The sequence below is a fragment of the Neomonachus schauinslandi genome, chromosome 3 (genome assembly GCF_002201575.2).
Source record: "Neomonachus schauinslandi chromosome 3, ASM220157v2, whole genome shotgun sequence".
In the NCBI taxonomy this organism is placed as follows: Eukaryota; Metazoa; Chordata; class Mammalia; order Carnivora; family Phocidae; genus Neomonachus; species Neomonachus schauinslandi.
The window spans coordinates 97972685-97991793 of record NC_058405.1 but is presented as its reverse complement, the minus strand read 5'-3'; the positions used below and the strand labels follow the sequence as shown (position 1 = coordinate 97991793).

The window sequence follows — 19109 nt, the reverse complement described above, 5'->3', positions numbered from 1 at the left end:
GGACTTTGGAGCCAGATTCCCAGGGTTTTGTTTGAATCCCAATTCTGCTCCTTTCTAGTTTTGAAACCTTCGGTCCGTTCACTAGGCTCTGTGCTTCTGTTCACTGAACTGCAAACATGGGGATCCTAATAGTAAGCTACCTTCCAGGGCATTGATGCCGATGAAATGAGTTAATATTTGTGTGGTGGTACCTGGTACATGGTTTCCTCCATGCACCCACTCCAAGGCTCCTGACTTTGTTATATCATTTTTTTTTTCTATTTCTCTTGATTTAGCAATTAATACAAGAACTATGAGTGGAAAAACTGAGCTACTCCACACACGGGTGACAGGATGGACAGACAGGTTGAGCAAGTGATACCAAACATGGGGCAGAAGAGAAGTCAACGTAGGGAATGTCTGGCAGCCCCATGGGGCACACAGCCAGGAATCCTCCTTGTCTCCCCAGAGCTTCTCACACTTGTGTCGTTTTTAAGAAAGTCACTGAGGAAGGTGGGAAAGCCTTCTCAAGGGAGACTGAGGTTGCGGTCTGAGAGCTTTGAGAAAGTCATAGCTTCATCTAGAGTTTGAATTACATGGATTTAATAGTAGAAATTTAGTTGCTACTACAATTTCTTATTTCCCTAGAACCGTGTACTTAAATTGTTAGTTTTATTCCTAATTACAGTGACTCTAGCTCTTAGTTCATCTAATTGTCACTGAGACAGCTTTATGAAGGACATTTCATTTAATCAAGCAAAGAGGTATTTTAAAAATATCTTTGGCAGGAAATGTTTCTTAACCCCTCACTGAGTAAAAGAGAAGCGGTATTTTTTTTTCTTTCACAGAGGTCTTTATACTTCAGGCAACAACTCTTGCGTCCAGCAGTAGTTGGATGCAATAGATGATACCTCTAAGTGCCATTAATCCCTGCAATTTTAATTCACAAAAACATTTTATTTTCTAAATTAATTTCTTCTGGTCAGTGTCACTGCTTGTTTCCTAAAAGTCTTTGCTCAATAGTAAGTAAACTCTCTCCTTACCCACAATTCTCACTACTACCCATTTGAACTTGATCTTTAGTTAGCCGTTTCCTCCAAGTCCTTCAGCTGCAGGGCATTTCTCCCTTGCCTGTTTCTGCAGCTCCGTTCCCAGCCTGACAAGAGAACATGGCCAGCTTGTTCTCACATGCTACGTCTCCCTCCACAGGGTTATGCAGGGCTCTGTACTCGGTCCCTGCACTTCACTCATGGCCTCATTCCATACTGCCCCAGAGCTCATCAAGGTATTTTGCTAAATAAAACATTTACCTTCCAAAAACAGCTCCAGGGCCAGCAATCAAAATAATAATTAATATTCTCTCTCTCCATCTCTCCCCGCCCTCCTCTCTCTTTTGTCTGAGCAATTGGCCGCTACTCTCCCTGGGCCTAAATTGTAAGATTCGTTTAGGGTCCTGGTGTCTGGCGGAGGGGCTGTTTGCTGTATTTTATATCTGTGCCATACGAGCCACACGGGTGGTAAAGACGCCACTTGCACATTTTCTGTTGCCTTTTAAGTGCCAGGTGTAGTGTTTTCTATGTTTTCTAAAAAAATTCTCATTTTCAAGACTTGGGTTTAAGAGACTGCTTACTCAACTTAGGATCAAACTCAGTATTTTCAACAGCTCTGCCCTGTCACAGTCTCTGTCTATCAAATGCCACCCCTCTCTCCTACCCCATCCACGACCACTGAGTCAAGGGATTTTCCCAGACTTGACCTCCACAATCCATTGACTTGACTTTGTGTCTGCCCTGGATTTTGGCCTCAGGCCCCGGATCTGCTTATGGGCATGTTCCTTAAAATACATGATTTGCTTGTCTCAGGCCTCCCTCTGTCCATTCCCACTTGCCCTTTCTAAGCACTCATTGACCAGCTTCACACCTGGCTAGAAATCAAGCTGGACATGCCTTTTGCTCAGTCTCAACTACCACGGCATCTCTGATTCCCAGACTCTAGCCAGGGGGAGAGCAGGCCTGAGACAACCTGGGAGTTCTGAGCCTTCAGGTAAGTGCTGATGCCTTAGCTATAGCCTCAAGGTCAGAGGAACTTGGCTTCTTATACAAAAGATTTATTTTGTGCAGAAAAACATGGCAATTAAATGTGCTAAAGTGAACAACAGCTTCTTCTACTTAGCTATACCTTTCCCTGAAAGTATGACAATTAAAGTGCTAAGCATAAGCATTTTTGTTAATCAGTAATTCCTATTTAAAATGAGGTAGTTTAAAATAGTAATTCTCAAAGCTGTCTGCACATCACAATTATATGTTGAGTTCATATTCAAATAGATATTTATTGAATACTTTCTCTGGGCCAAATACTAGGAGTAGATCAATTCTCATGGTCCAAAACCCCAGTGAACAGAGATAGAAACTACACACTTAAATAATAAATAAGCAAGCAAACAAACAAATAGACAAATGAGTGCCTCTGAATAAGAAAATCCAGGTGATAATAGTCATCGAGAGAGTAGGGGGTGGAAATGAGAGACTTATTTACCTACAATGGTGGCTGATTACCAGGCCATTTGGGTGCAGTATAAATAACACAAGGGAGGGGCACCTGTGTGGCTCAGTTGGTTAAGAATCTTCCTTCTGCTCTGGTCATGGTCTTGGGGTCCTGGGATCGAGCCCATAGTCAGGTTCCCTGCTCATGGGGGGAGTCTGCTTCTCCCTTTCCCTCTGTCCCTCCGCACCCCGGCTCCTCTTCCTGGGCACTCTCTCTCTCTTTCTCTCTCAAGTAAATGAATAAAATCTTTAAAAATAAATAAATAACACAAGGGAGACAGCTGTATGAAGATCTGGACAAAGGACAAGGAGAAACTGCAAGTGGGGAAGCCTAGATATATGGTGGAAATGTTGGCAAGTTAGAGAACAGGAACAGAAGAAAGAAATTTGCCCTGGAACATAAGTATAAGGTTAAAAAAATGGGAAGAAGATAAAGTCAGAGGGGGTAGACAAGGGTCAGACCCTTTAAAGCCTTATAGGCCACAGTCACAGTAAAGACTTTGAATATAATTATACATTTAAAGGGAAGCCATTAGAGATTGTTTACTAGGGAAGTAACATGGTCCAACTTGTGCTTTAGAAAGACAACTTTTGCAGTTTGGTGGGCTAATAGCAGGACAGGAAGTCTAGGCAGGAGATTTCTTTTAGATTCCAGATGGAAGTTGTTAGTAGACTAGTCTAGAGCAGGTAACTAGGACTAACAGGAAATAATAATATATAATAATATCATTAGACTAATGGACTAGAGGGGAATAATGATGACGACAGTGGTGACAAGCCCTGACATAGAGCTTAGTATGTTCAAGCACTGTTCCAGTTTATCTTTCTATATATGTACACATATACACACTATTTTAATCACTGTAATAACCATGTGGGGGGAGGGGAGATATGATTATCTCCATTTTACAGATGAGGAAACTGAGCCCCCAAAAGTTGGGTAAGTTGCCCAGGGTTATGTAGTCAGTAAGTGTGAGACTCAGAATTTGAACTCCACTATGGTTCCATTATGCTGTGCTGATAAGAAATGATCAATTGAGTATGTGTTGTAGAAGTAAAAGCTATTGGAATTACTGAAGGATTGGATGTGGAATGTATGAGAAAATAAGAAATCAAGAGTGACTTTTAGGTTTTCAGCCTTAGCAACTGAGTTACAGCAGATTTCTGAGAAAGGCCAGCCTCAGAGCAGAGGGGACTTGGGGGAAGGAATATACAATCATCAGTTTATTTTGTCCATGTGAAGTTGAGATTCCTACTAAACATTCAAGTGACGATGTTTGGTAGGCCTTTGGATATCCAAGGCCACGGTCAGGGCAAGAGATATGGATTTCAGAGTCATCAGCATATAGATGGCATTCGACGTTGTGGGACTTAGTAAAGCCAGAAGTAAGTGTAAATGTGGGCCATAAGAGGGCAGAGGACAGACCCCTGCGCTGCCCTGCCATTAGAGGTCCAGCAGAGGAAGGAGAGCCAGCCGTGAGCCTGGGAAATAGTCTTCATGAGGTGGGAGGAAAATCAGCAAGGTGAGGTGTCATAGAAGTCTAAAGAAGAAAGTATTTCAAGGGCAGCCTTGTCAGTACCACTAACGGAATAAGAAAGGTAAAGCACAGAATCCATCACTGGCTCTGGCAAGGGATGGGGATAGCTAAAAGCTTGACGACAACAGCTCTGATTGGAGCAGGTAAGACGAAAGGAGGTGGAGACAACACATACAGACAGCTCTTTTGAGAGGTCGTCCTATGAAGGGGAGATGACATGGAGACAGTCACGCGAAAGAGAGACACAGTACAAGAGAAGCTCTTAACAACAAAAAGCAGGGGACCGTTGTCGACGCGCTAGTGTACTGATGGGAATGATCCAGTGGAAAGGACAAAGGCCATGATGCAGGACAGAGAAATAGAAATGTTGGAGTGAGGGGCGCCTGGGTGGCTCAGTTGGTTAAGCGACTGCCTTCGGCTCAGGTCATGATCCCGGAGTCCCGGGATCGAGTCCCGCATCGGGCTCCCTGCTCGGCAGGGGGTCTGCTTCTCCCTCTGACCCTCCCCTGTCTCATGCTCTCTCTCTCTATCTCATTCTCTCAAATAAATAAATAAAATCTTTAAAAAAAAAAAAAAAAGAAATGTTGGAGTGAAATCTTCAGGGGGTGAAACTCATGCAGAAACAGCTTCTAAAACTTCAGATGCCTAGTTGACAACCTGGGAAACTCCAACTCTTGAAGTCTGAAATGGAATCAACATCTGTGTTGTCATAAAGCCCTGCGGGGGATTCAGATGCACAGCCAGGGCTGAGAACCACAGATGAGAGTCTTTGAGTGATATTAAAAGCTCTTCAAACACCTCAGGTCCCGTTCAGTAGAACTGGGTAGAACTTTCCCCAGATCTTCAAACTCCAATGCAGAAGCCCCACCCACCCTCACGTGCCCAGTGCCAGGGAGCATTGGAGCCTGAGGAAAGCTTGTAATCACAACCATCTTCCTCCCCACCTTGATGGCCCCCCTGACATGGCAGTGGGTATGATACACCCAGGCTTAGCTTTGGCTCTTTGCTGATGGGAGGAAGTCTCATTTCTTAGCATTCCCAGTTGGCTTTAAGTTCTTACCTTCTCCTTCCTCTCGCTTTTATCCTCTCCTATCTTAAGATGACATAAAAAGACATTTTAAAAGTTATAAAGAAACATGCTGGTGGTAGTCTGAATAGAAATCCTTAACTGTTTCCCTCTCATCTTTAAGTTCTGTGACAGTCTGCTGACAGGTACCTCCAGACATCCCTGTCTTGAAGCGTCTGGTGTATATCTTTCTCCTAATTAATTTGTATCCAACTCTGGGTCACCTAGCAACAATCACTAAACTAGGATTAGAGACAAAAACTCCTCTTTGGCAAAGGGGCTTGAGGTTAAAAAAGAAATTCCTATGTCAGTATATAACTTTATACTAGCAATTTTCTGATTATAAAAGTAGCCATCACATCATAGGAAGTTAGGAAAATATAAGGCAATAGAGAAATTGTAATTATACCACTCAGAAATATCTGCTGTTGACATTTTGGCATGTCTATTTCCATTTTTTTTTCCTGTTGTACTTAATCAAATTAGGAAATTATAAAATATCACTTTATACCGTTTATAGTTTGCTCTTTCACGTAATATATCAATACTGTTTTTCCATCTTATTCAGTAGTTCTTAAAATATGATTTAACGGCTGTGCAGAAATTTATCAAATGAATGCAGAGTACCATTTATTTAATATCTTTCCTTTGGATACTTAGGTCATTGACACATTTTCATTATTATAATGTTGTGATGAGAATCTCGGTACATAAACCTTTTTACACATACATTTTAATGGAATATTAAAACATGCCCATTCTTTTAAAAAAAGTTATGCAAGTGGCCATTAGATTTCTTCATATCTAGTTAAGAATAAGTGGCTCTCTAAAATGAAGAACTCCAGAAGAGACTCCAGAAGGATCAGCACCTCTAGGGAAAAGCATCCAACCCACCCTTTAAGTCACCACTCTTGTTGCTCAGTATAGGATAAAATGAGCGGAAGGTCCATGGGCTGCTGAAAGTTTTAGAGACCTGAATCCTTGGAAGACTTTACAGTGCAGGCCATCCTGTTGCTCTTTCAGGGAACTCTGTTCATGATTGTTTTTTCAATTGCAAGTTACAGAGGCTTTACTTAGGCTGATGTAAGCAAAAGCGTGTTCGTGGAACTAGAAATGGAGGTGTAACAATGGATGGAGGCCAAGTGCATGCAGAGGTTCAGACCAGGTCAGGGCGCTGTTTGCATCTCTCAGCTTTGCTCTCCTCTAAGTGGGTTTCAGGCTCTCTGATGCAGGCTCTCTTAACATGTTGGCAAAAATGGCAGCCAGAGGCTTCTAGGTTAGTGTGCCACCGAATCAGCAACACCAGGGAGAGGACTGTTTCTCTTTCTAGTAGGTCCACAAGAACTCTTAGGCTCCAGAGAGGGATGTTATATGCATGTGTTCACATCCTGGCCACTGGAGGGTAGAGCATCTCAACTGACAATCCTATAAATTCCATGCTTTAGCAAAGTTCTAATATTTTGGTTATTTCAATGTCAGAAACGCTTTCATATCACTCAGGAAGGTAGGTTGCTACTTAGTCTTGCCCTTTACTTCTGCGGCATCTTCTTTCTTCTTCTGACTTCCCCCTCTCCTCCTCCATCTCCTCCTCCTGCTCTCCTTCTCCTCCTAACCCCTCCTTCTCCCTTTCCTCTTTTTCACTCTCTCACTCCTTCCTCTGTCCCTTCTTTGGCATCTCTAGGCCTGGGCTGCTACTGGATGCCACCTTACAAAAGATCCACGGAACATTTTCTCTGTCGTGAGATACTCAGGTTGTTGGAAGGCAGACAAAAATATGCTAATTGAAATAATGAACATAATACATATTACAATTTCAAAAAATGTTAAAAATTGTGTACAAGAGTCCATGAAACACCAAGGTAGAAGTGCCTGACTGGATTCTTTTTAGAGAAGGCATGGAGATAAGAAGGTGCTATTTGAACCAAGTCTTGGAGGCTTCGTGCAAATTTTCCAGGCAAACAGTGAGAGGAGAGGTGGAGGGAGTTGTCTGGGTAAAAAGCAACAAAGCCTGAACCAGTCTCAAGGAGTCACCAGCGAGTGGGCCTGCCTGAAGCCTGGGGAAGTCTAATGGCCTACTTGCATAACTTTTTTTAAAAGAATGGGCATGTTTTAATATTCTATTAAAATGTATGTGTAAAAGGTTTATGTACCAAGATTCTCATCACAACATTGTGGCCAGAAATTAGACTCAAAGCCTTAGCCTGTCCTATGTGTGCAAGTGTGTGGAGCTTCCCATCTACCCAACACATACATATTAAATAAAGCTAACATTATTTCTTTCTTCTTCTTCTTCTTCTTTTTGAATTTACGGCATTGTCAATTCAAACCTCTAGTCTGTCTACAGATGTTTGTAACTACCAGCCCCTCGAGCCCCCACAGTACCCCAATGCCGCAGCCCCCCGTGGTGTTTCAGCCTCTCTTCACAGCATAAAATAACACGGCCAAACAAACACACCAAGGGGCAGCGCAAACAGTTCTGAGCCACGGGGAGAATATTTATGGCCTGAAAACTTAGGCCCCCCATGACTTCAGAGTGTAGGAAAATACGTGCTTGCCATAAATTGAAGTTGTACCAATCACCGAAAGCCTTTGATCGGCGCTCCTTGTCTTTCCACCGGTCTCTTTACTATTGATGTGCAGGAACTGAACTTGTCTGCAGTTTACTCTCCCCCATCACAGGCAGCTGAGGGCTCCTCTTGGGTTTTGTTAGCATCCACAGCGCTGTTTTACAGCAGCCCTTCCAGCCTTCCAGCTCCTGGAAGCTTGCTCAATCAAGACATAACCTTTTGGGGCGGCTGGGTGGCTCAGTTGGTTGGGTGGCTGCCTTCGGCTCAGGTCATGATCCCAGGGTCCTAGGATCGAGCCCCGCGTTGGGCTCCCTGCTCAGTGGGGAGCCTGCTTCTCCCTTTTCCCCTCCCCCTGCTTGTGCTTGCTCTCTCCCTCTCTCCCCCTCTCTCTCTGTGTCAAATAAAAAATCTTAAAAAGACGTAACCTTTTATTGGTTATGACCAACTGCGGAGGGAAAGGAGACTTCCTCAGTGGGAGGTAGTGGGCTCACGTGTGAGGACACTTGTCACTGCAGTGTATCGTGGGGCCAGATTTGGGTGGGTGCTTGTTGGAAACACTTCAGATGTTAGGGAAAAAAAAGCCAATATGTCAGGAATTAATCTGCATAAATGTGTTAATTGGCCCTACTCAGACTTATATGCGAGCTTGTAAGGAAACCCCAGATCTTAGAGAAGGCCAATGCATCAAGGACTAATCTCCATAAATATACTAAGAGCCATCAAAGAAGAAAAATGAACCGTAGAGCCAACATTAATTGTGCCCACAGATAATTAGAACAAAGTGTTGTTAATTGTGTGTTGGTTTAATGTTATGTAGCCGTGGCCTTGTTTTTTTTTTTCACGGAGAGTATAAATTTTGATGTCAGAAACTGAAAGCTGGCTGGCTTGATTAATCAAAAGGCCTCAGTTTGCTTAGTTACAACCAATTAGCATTTTAATCCTTACTCTACAAAGTATGATTAAGCTTAGTATGTCATGAGTATAATTGGAAAACAAAACCCCAAATCTTGGTTCTTTTTGCACAGTGGGTGTCTGAGCTGTCCTAGATGTGATGCTTCTAAGTAACATACCTGAGTGTCATGAATAAAAATTAGAAGTTGTGATTCAAAAAACAGTATGATTGATGAGCAGTCCCAGTTTCAGAACCACAGCCTTCTATAAACTCTGCTCGTTTGCCAGGAGAAAATGTTCCATAGCCTTGGGGGAGGGAAAAAAAAAACAAAAAACGTGGCTCCAGAATGGGGTCCAGAAAAGTGCCCTTGTTATATGGATAGGTATTACCTTTAGCAACTGAGTCAGGAATACGGTCACTCTAACACTATGAAGTGTTATAAGGAATCCACTTAGTCTGATTTCTCATGGTAGCTTTCTGAGGGTGATCTAATTCATTAGCATTCAAAGCAGCCCCAACCCTAGAGCCTTGCTACTTTCAGAGTGAGAAATATACAGTTTTACTTTATTACCGAAGCAGTGTGACCCAAGTGCTACAACGGATCGGGGATTTTCAGATTTGAACGTGGGAGGAGAGATTATAAATGCAAGCTACCATGGGTGCAAGGATCTCTACAGTATTATTTGGATAATCACTCCCGTTTCCAAACTATCTAAAATATGTCTTTGCTTTTATTTGTGAATGTAACTTTGAAAATGTAAACATCCTCCACATGCTCAGTAGCATTCCTGGTTTCCTAATTGGAGCTCATTAGCACACCAAGAATAAGCGCAACCTCTCTTTCAGAGTTCAGTGTTCATAAGTATTCCACTAATACAATGGAGTGGGCTCTTCTAGAAAGCAAGTTTCCACTGTGTGTTTAAAAAAGATGTGAGTTTGGGCGCCTGGGTGGCTCAGTTGGTTAAGTGACTGCCTTCAGCTCAGGTCATGATCCTGGAGTCCCGGGATCAAGTCCCGCATCGGGCTCCCTGCTCGGCAGGGAGTCTGCTTCTCCCTCTGACCCTCCCCCCTCTCATGCTCTCTGTCTCTCATTCTCTCTGTCTCAAATCAATCAATCAATCAATCAATCAATCAATAAAAAAGATGTGAGTTTGTAGAATGTGTCTATTGTTTGTTTGGTGAGGACAGTATCTCAACATAGCAAAGGAGAAAGCAGAAATACTTTTAAAATTACAAGGGGGACGCCTGGGTGGCTCAGGTCGTTAAGCATCTGACTCAATTTCGGCTCAGGTCATGATCTCAGGGTCCTGAGATTGAACCCCACGTCGGGCTCCTTGCTGGGTTTGGAGCCTGATTAAGATTCTCTTTCCCTCTCCCTCTGCACCTCCCCTTGCTTGTGCTCTCTCTCAAATAAGTAAAATCTTTAAAATTACAAGGAACATGATCAGTCTGGAAATTTTGGATCTTCTTTCTCAGGACAGACGCTTTTCCTTCACTTGTGTCTCATTTGTAGTCAACAGACACGGGAACTTTCTTAGAAACATGAAAAACGTCCTTTCTTGTGGCATCATTGTTTTTTGATTTTTATGTGCCTAGGGTCAAAGTCAAATAGGTTTTCATAATCTCATAAAATACCGAGATGATCATGAATTCATTTAGAGGAGACTGTCTCCTATACAGTGTAGTAACTGGGGGGAAGTAACTCTGTAAGTAATTCCAGCTTAAAACGAAAAGAAACTACAGGCAAATGGCATACGAAGTACAGATGTTTCTAAGTCCATAATGATAAAATGGGTTCCTCAGAAATCCGAATAACCAAAAATTCGCCTGCAGTCTAGTTTTATGAGAGAGAGACAAATAAGAAAACAAACAGATTTACTCCCCCAAATGCAATGTCTGGGTATTTTCTGAGATGAATATAAATTCTTGAGGGCAGACCCCACTTATGGCCTTGCCCCCATTCTCAGTGCCCCAAAACTGATCCCCAGGGCCTTGTCACAAAGGTGTAAAAGCTTCATGGATCATCAGAAAGAATCTAAATTATGCTTGTTATTAAGTAATTATAATAGTTTTAGTAAGTACATATTGAATTTAATAATGATATTATAGCAGTTATATAATATTGCAACCTCTTGTTGCCAGCCAGATGTAAATTTGGTAAATTCACTAGTAATACATTTTTTGGGAAAAATATTTTAAAAAATATTTATCTGGTAATCTTATGTGAATCTTCAGCTAGATCAGCCTGCAATTACAGAAAAAGGCATTTTTTTAAAAATATTTTTAGTAAGGTACATGCTAGGAGTAATAAATGTAGAGTGAACAGACTAAAGCTTGGTCTGTTTAAAAATTAATTTCTTTATCCTATATTCACCTGTTACAAAATGCCGATTTTCAAAGAGCTCGAAAAGAATTCTTTGTTCTTCTTCCTTCTCTCCTGTCACTCTAATATCCTCCTTCACTTATTCTCAGACAGACATACGGATAGACAGACAGACACATACCTCAGATGCATATGCATCACGCACAGCTGCAATGCCCCCTCAGACTGCAGGGGTATCTGAGAGTGGACATTCTTTCAGTGAGTCGTGTGACTTAAGGACCATGGGCCATTTTGCTTTAAAACTTCTAGACTGTTTTTTTTTTTTTCCCACTAGTGATCCTCATATTTTACTTACTCACCAGCTTCTTTGCTGCTTCTCACCACTAGGGAGATGGAGAGCGGCAGGTCTCTTATCCCTCTTCCCCACCATGTTTCTTTTTGCTGGTTTATCTGCATCCTCATTGCTTCTGAGTTGGGATACCAAACATTCAGTGTGGCATCGTCCTTTTCCTTCCATTTGTGTTTGCCTCTCCTTCCACATAACGAGTTGGTTAGAATGAATCAGCTCATCATCTTATATTAATCTTAGGATGTTTTAGGCTCTAAACGTGATTAATGTGTGCTCAGGATTGCTTTCTGTTTGCCAAAGTGGAGGGAGGAGGCAAAGTGTTGTACCCAGGTCTGTAGTCATTTCCAGAATCAGGGCTTCAGGGTTCCAGCTGGCCAAGGTTTGCCTCTGTGCTGGTGTCTTTCATCTTGGACTTTGCACGGAGGGCCTAGAGGATGGGTCTCTTCTCACTCAGCCTCTCCTTTGAGGTTGTCCACATAGCTTGTCACCATTTGTCATTCCACCTCCTAGATTCCCATTTGGTCCCCAAGCCTTCACTCTGCATGGCCAATTTATGTTTTCTCCAACTGCTTTTCAGTGAGGCTGTCAGCTGCTACTGTTTTCTCTGCCCCCCTTGCCCATGCCCCTCTGCTGCTGGAGGCTGTGCTTCAGGGTGTCTTTAAAGCAATCCTTCTGCTCTCTCAGCAGGCAGCAGTCCCTTTTAACTTATTGGGTACCTGCCACCAGCTGCTGTCTGCACATAAGCAGCTGAGATGAATCACGTTGCAATGAGCCGCAAACCTGCATATAGCGAAACTAGTTCCCCACACCAGCCATTCATAAAGAAGCCCACTCTTCTCTGGAAGGCTCATTTGCATCATGGCATCAGGAAAAGTACAGAGAAAAGGTTCAAAGGAAGTAGCAAATGGAGTAGGATCTGTTTTGGGGATGAAAGAAATAAAGTCATCACTGCGGTCTACCACTATTTAAGCCTGCAGACACTTGTCCCCATGCCCCTCCCCTTCCCTGTATCCCTCGGGCTTAAGAGCCATTCAGGAGGTACCTGTAAGGATGCCGAGGAAGGAGAGGAAGACTTCAGAAGTCCCCGTATGTCTCAGGTCAGGATGATTTCAGTTTTGATAGCAAGTTTGCGTATCTCAGCACTGGAGCTAATTTCATAGCAGAAAGTATATATTAATCCTTTCTGAAGAATAAGAAGCAATTCTCACACGGCAACGTAGGGCGGTGACCCAGTGCAGTGTATTTATCCTCCAAAATGTGGTTTTGTGAATTCACATTTCCTTCATCTGGGATTTAAGTTCCGAGAGAAAATGAGTATCCTGTCAGCCCTCACTAGCGTGTGGGCTCCTGGAGGGCAAAGAGAGTTATAATTTCACCCTGAATCCCTGTTGGACAGTGCCCATGGGCTTGAATTGTGGCCTTTGCCTAAATCTCTGCAACTGTGGACTCCACATGTCAATACAAAGGCTTAAAACCCAAAGAGGGGCCCTGCTGAAGTGATGGTAAGACAAGATAATAGTCTTGGAACTAGTCTACGTTTTCCATTCATGGCCTGCGGGGAATTGTGTGCTATCTGTGGAAGGAATCATTTTATTTTGAAATTACACATAATTATTAACACTGATAAACCAAGAAATGACACAGCCCAGGATAGACTCACCTATTTTGCATCATCTCTCATTTTCATTTATTCTACTATCAATACATAAATTAGCATATCTTATTTTTAAATCAGCACTGCTGTGCAAGGCCATTTAATGACTTTTAGGCAGAGTTAACTAATCCATAGGTCGTCTTTTTATTTTTTTTAACACCCAAGATAAGAGCTTTTTAAAAAAAATCCAATGTTAACAACTTGAAAGGTGTAATTCTTGTAATTCTTGTAGTTCTCCCATTTGATTTCTGTGTCTCAGCATAGTTTTCTTTAATTCAAGGATTGGCCCCTGTATTTGAACCCACATCAAGCATGTAACCTTTTAAACCAACTCTGACCCTCTGGCTAGAAGTAATATGCCCCCTGGGAGAATGGAGTCTTTATTGTATGTGTAGGAAACACCTGTTCATTGACTTCATCCATTTTGCTCAAATGCCTTATAACTTTCACTTTTCAAAAATCCTGTGATAATTTGGCCTCATATATGAACCTCTGAAGGTGATAAAACATTCACGAAGTGAAGCTACTAGCTCACTTTTTAAAGTTTTTACTTATCTGTTGGCTTTCAACGCAGAAATTGGAGACTGTTTGGGGAGGTGGGAGGCAGTGAGTTTTTAGCACCCACAGAAAGATAGATGGCATTTGAGGATAGCTGTTTCCCGTAGGGTCATTATAAATTCCAAAGACCAGCAAAATATCATCATTACTCATTATCACTGAATTAAATCCGGGTGTTCACCCTGCAGACAGCTCTGGATATGGTATCAGTTGCCTCTTTTCCTCTGGATGTCCTAGAAGGTCACCTACTTTGGCTCTGCCAGAGGACAGCCTGTTTCTTAAAGAATATCTGGCTGAGTACCTCACTCCCAGCTGCTTTTGCAGAAGTAGACTTGAAAATTGATTATCAAGCAACCTCAGAGGTGATCGCATGGCCAGCCTCCCTTGCCTTCCCCTCTAATTGACAGCATGAATTACTCCCCATATCACTCATTTCCTCTAGTTTTAGCTCCCTCCAATATTAGTCCAATATTAAAATGCAAATATCTTGGGGTAACGGTCACACGAGTATGAATTTTCTGACAAAGCCAAGTGGGACTTGCCTTTACCTATTAGCCAAAGAAGTAAATAGAGCTTATCCTGTTTGGTTCTGAACTTTTCTGGACTTTGAAATTTCCCTGATGTTGAGGCAGCATGGTAGAAGGAAGCTCAGAGTTTGAAGTCTTCAGTTCTGGGTTCAAATTCTGCTCCTATCATTAACTTCGGGGAAGTTTATCAACACTTCTGAGCCTCAGTTACCTCGTCTATAAAATGAGGTAATAATATGCATGCAAATGGATTAAATGAAAAAGTAGTATCTTTAAATGTGAGTGTAAGGTGTACCAAGATAAAAGGCACTTTTTTCCTTTTAAACTGAATAGCAGAATCTTAAGGGTTATTCCTTTAGGTAAAACTGGGGCAAATTGTTTCACCCAACTTGTGGGAAAAGTGACCTTTTAAGTATGTTAACTCTGGGTTCTGTGCTCTCCTAATGACTAGTCAGGCATGCAGATGATGGGATGGTACCTCGCTCAGTCCCCGAGTGCTTACAGATCCCCTTTTCTGGTCCTTTGGGCAATTTTCTTGTTGTCCTTGACTGCCACATCCCCTCTGTCACTTGTTCAGACCTCCTGTCTTCTTTGTAAGTGAAGGAGTCCGAGAAACCCGACAGTGCTCTGATCACCATCCCCTGTCCCTCCAGGGGGGATAAATCACATGCCAGTGTTTCATGCTGTCGGTGGGACTGTGGAAGACGTGTCAGCCCCTTTCCCAGGGCCCTAAATTCCCCAGGGCTCTAGGTGTAGGGAGCACATCATCCACGATCCCCTTCTCCTGTTCTCTGAGGACCAACAGCACAACCTTTCCCCGGCCAGGCATGTAGGACACCTGGCCAGCTCGGGGCCCATCCTGCTTACAGACTGCCTCGAGGTCTTATCCCTGTTGTGGGACTCAAGCCCAGGTCTTGTCCACTATATTTGTATTGCTTCTCCTGTGGCTCGGCCTTTGGAATCCGAGCATACACACTAACCCCTGAACTCACCTGGACCAAGTCTTCCCTCAGTCGCTGTCCTTCATGCATCTCAGCTTGGCTACTATCCTCAGATACTTAGGCAAATGTCCTGTTCCTCTTCTCGGAAGCCCCAACTCCACCCTGAACTATGTCCTCTTTGTCCCAGGGGAGCAGTAACTCCTTAGCTGACAGTGGTGCTTAGGAAGAACCCCAGGACATTTTCACAATGTCCATAGAGTCATTTTCTCTTGTTTATGCAAAAAGTTTCTATGTGTTTCCTTACATTAGTGTAGCTAGACATTCTCAAAATGTGGCTCTCCTGTTTTGACAAAGCACAAAGCCTCAGGTTCTCCTCACTGGAAGAGCACATTAAGGTTATGTTTAACAGCCTGTCTGCCTACACTGGGATACCTCGGGTGGCAGGAAACTTAACATTTTTCAAAGCAGCCCAAAGCAGTGTGCTCTAGGGGTTGAGCACCTGGCTTAGCAGAGAGCCTGAATTTGAATCCAAGCAGCCACATGGGCTAGCCAGATGTGCATTCTTGGACAAGTTATTCAAGCTTTCTATGCTGTAGTTGTCCCATATTTAAATTGAGGATGATAATGTACCTAATACAGCATTGTTAGGAAGATGAAATGAGGTAACAAAAAATCCTTAGCACAGAAGTTGGCACAAAATAAGGATTCAATAAAATGTTAGCTCAAATTTTATTTAGCTATCATCCATCTCTGAATGGCTTTCATTTTTTAGAATTCTCTGAAGTCTGTCTTTCAGGAGTTCTGCCAGAGAATGCTGTTTCTGTCTCCTGAGGCCATACAGGACAGTTTCATTCCTCTTCCTTGACAAGTTGTCTTACCAAGGGACAACTTTCATCACATACCCTCCAAGAGTTTTTTACTATAGGCTAAGTAGCCATAGCTTCTTCTGCTGTTGCTTTATGTGACACGGTTCCAGGTCCTTCCCCATCCTGATGCTTCTCTCTGATTGATCTCATTTTTCCATAGGCCTAGTGAATGTGAAATCCGGCCAAACATAACTCCAGGTCCCACCTGAGCCGTAAAGGGCAAAGCAAAATCTTGTCCCTCTATCCCCTCTGCACGTGCTATACAACTGATAAAACACAGGGGCGCCTGGGTGGCTCAGTCAGTTAAGCATCTGCCTTCAGCTCAGGTCATGATCCCAGGCTCCTGGGTTCCAGCCCCGCATCGGGCTCCCTGCTCAGCGGGAAGCCTGCTTCTCCCTCTCCCTCTGCCTGCCGCTCTGCCTATTTGTGTTCTCTCTCTGTCAAATAAATTAAAAAAAATCTTAAAAAAAAAAAAAAGTGATAAAGCACACCGGATGTGTGCTCACACTCTTGACTTAGGCTGAGGATACCTACTCAAAGTCTGTAAGCTGTGAATCTCCTGTGTCACATGCTGATACCGAGTCTTTTCCTCCCCTTCTTCTTACACGGCTGTTTTTCACTAGAGTGTGGGACATTGTGTTGATGTAAATTTTACCTGGTTGGATATATTCCAGTGTGATCCATTGTTTCAGGCTCTCGGAGTCTTTCCTGATTCTGAGTCTTTTGCCCAACATCTGTGTTCTCCACTCTACTCTGTGTCATCTGCAGGTATGTTGAAAAGGCGACTCTTTGCATTGCTAAAATAAGAAACTTTATGACCGTCAATATAGTTTTCACAGCTAACTGAACTCCCGTGACAAGAAATTGCCATTTTATAAGTTTGTTTCCCTCATTTGTATAAGGAAGGGGTTGAGCAGATGGTCTAAGATTTCCTCCAGCTCTGTACATCCATGTTATCACACCTCCTTACCATACAGAAATAAACATCCTTATTGCCAGTTGTGATTTACTGGCTTTAAAGCTAATGTTGGCACATTTTTACCTTTCAAGTATATATTTTTCTTTGGGGGAGGGATGCTAAGATGGACTACATTCCTATTGATAGCCAATCAGAGAAGATATTTTACATGTAATTTACAACGAAGTTTCTGTTATAATCTAATCTTAGTTGTTAAGCCATGAACAATCCTTACTTCATCGGTAGTGAAGCCGTAAATGGGAAGATAGAGGGAAATGTGATAGTTTATCAGTAGACAAACCCCATTTTGGCGAGTCTAGAGAAAGCCAGTGGGATTTTGGGCTTTGGCACTATAAAACTCAGACCCTTCCCTATTTGAAAGTCCAAAAACCTCTTACTTGAATTAAATTGATGGATATCATTAAATTATTACAAAATAATAAGGCATTATACCTGGGGATCACCAGACTCTTTGACTTATATTTTCATTTTAATGACTTGATGCAGATGAAGCAGGCTTTGCCAAACAGTTTACTTGGTCCTGCTTAGAGTTACTGGCCCTATTGGCAGATAGAAACCACTTAGTTCTATTAGACAGGGCTAAAAAGTCACCTAGGAATTTGTGGTATGCTTGATTACTTTGACCTGCTGAACTTTGCTTAATAAATGCAGCTGGTCAACATTTAAGCCTGACTTTTGCTTGATGTAGCAGAATGCCTGACTGATCATGTCATCTATTGGAAATTAAGGTTGATTGGCTTCCATAATGAATTATTTTAATCAAGCTTTTGCCCAGATTACTTTAAAGTGTGCTATTCCCCATCCACCTTTAAAGCACATCATTATCTTGATGTCCCGAATTTTCAGATCTAAAATACACTTGCATCTCAGAAAATGTGGGCTCATGCATTTAATCAAAATTACTTACAAATAGATATCAGTAACTGCACCAAAATGCAAAACCTTAAAAAACAAATCTAAGCAAGTGATCCTCAAGCTGTGGTTCTTGGACCAGCAGCATCAGCATTATCTGGGAACTTGTTAAAATGCAAAGTCCCAGGCTCTCCCTCAGACTCACTGAATCAGAAATGCTGGAGAGTGTGGCTAGGAACTGGTTTTTTCATAAGTCCTCCAGGCGATTCTGCTGCAAGCTAAACTTTCAGAATCACTGATCTAAATTATTATATTTAATCACTACTAATAAAAATGTTTTTGGGTTTAATGTTAATGAATAAGAATGGCTAGTTAAGCACCTTCTTTTTCTGCTTTATCAATTAAGACTTGTTGATCAAAACCTGTTTTAAAACACCATAGGTATGAAAATTGTCCAGTGTGGGTGAGCATATCTAAAGTAATTTGTTGCCTTGCAAAATTAGTAAGGAACTATAACGCACACTATTTTAACACTGTTATAACAATTATAACTGTTTAATTCAGTATTTTCCATTTAGTATCTTATAAAGTACTCAAATACATTTGCCCAAAGAAGGAAGTAAAATGGATCACAACAGTGGTGAATGATTAGAGTTTTGATAACCTGATATATAACTATAATGCTTTCTTTAATAATCATCTGTTTAACCAGAAAGGATGTTTGCGTACACTTTGATGGATAATTGCAGAACTATGAGTCAGGGCTCTTTTGGTTGCAAGTAACAAGAACAACAACAAAGTTCAAATTACCTTAAGAAGGTAACAGAATTTATTGACTCCTGTGAAAGAAAAGTCCAGTGATAGCAGTCAAGTCTCAGGCATTGCTGGATCCAGGGTTCAGACAGTATCATAGAAAACATCTCACTGTATTTTCAGATATTCTCCTCTTTGGGTTATTCCATTCTCAGACAGGATCTTTCAGAAGGTAGTAAAAAGGACCATCGGTAGCACCAGGTTTCTGTGCTACTGGCCTAACAACCTGATTGGAGACCATATCATTCCAACTAAAATCTCAGGGCTTACTCATACTACATAAACTTGGAGTCCATTAGACTGTGCCGACTGCTGTCCCATTGGACTTGGCCATTGCATAACTATGGACCTGCAAGGTAGCGTTGGCTCTACCTAAACCTGTATGGACCACGATGAGAAAAGACTGGCCTACCAAAAGAAAATCCGGGTGAGATGCCAGAAAATGGTACAGTGGTTGCTGGGCAGGTAAAAACAGCAGAAATGCTATACTCAAAGGCATAACAGAAAGGGATTTTTTTCCCCCTTAAGTACATTCTCTAATATATGTGCTTCTTTTCTTTTTTTTTTTTTTTAATTTTATTTATTTTAGAGAGAGCGAGAGAGAGCACAAGCCAGGGGGAGGGGCAGAGGGAGAAGCAGACTCCCTGCTGAGCCGGGAGCCA

General features: G+C 42.2%; 1 protein-coding gene across 1 annotated transcript in view; it reads left to right on the top strand.

Annotated features, from left to right (window-relative positions):
- Positions 1 to 19109, top strand: part of NCKAP5 (NCK associated protein 5) — a 792873-nt gene that overhangs the window by 551709 nt on the left and 222055 nt on the right. The window lies entirely within an intron of this gene.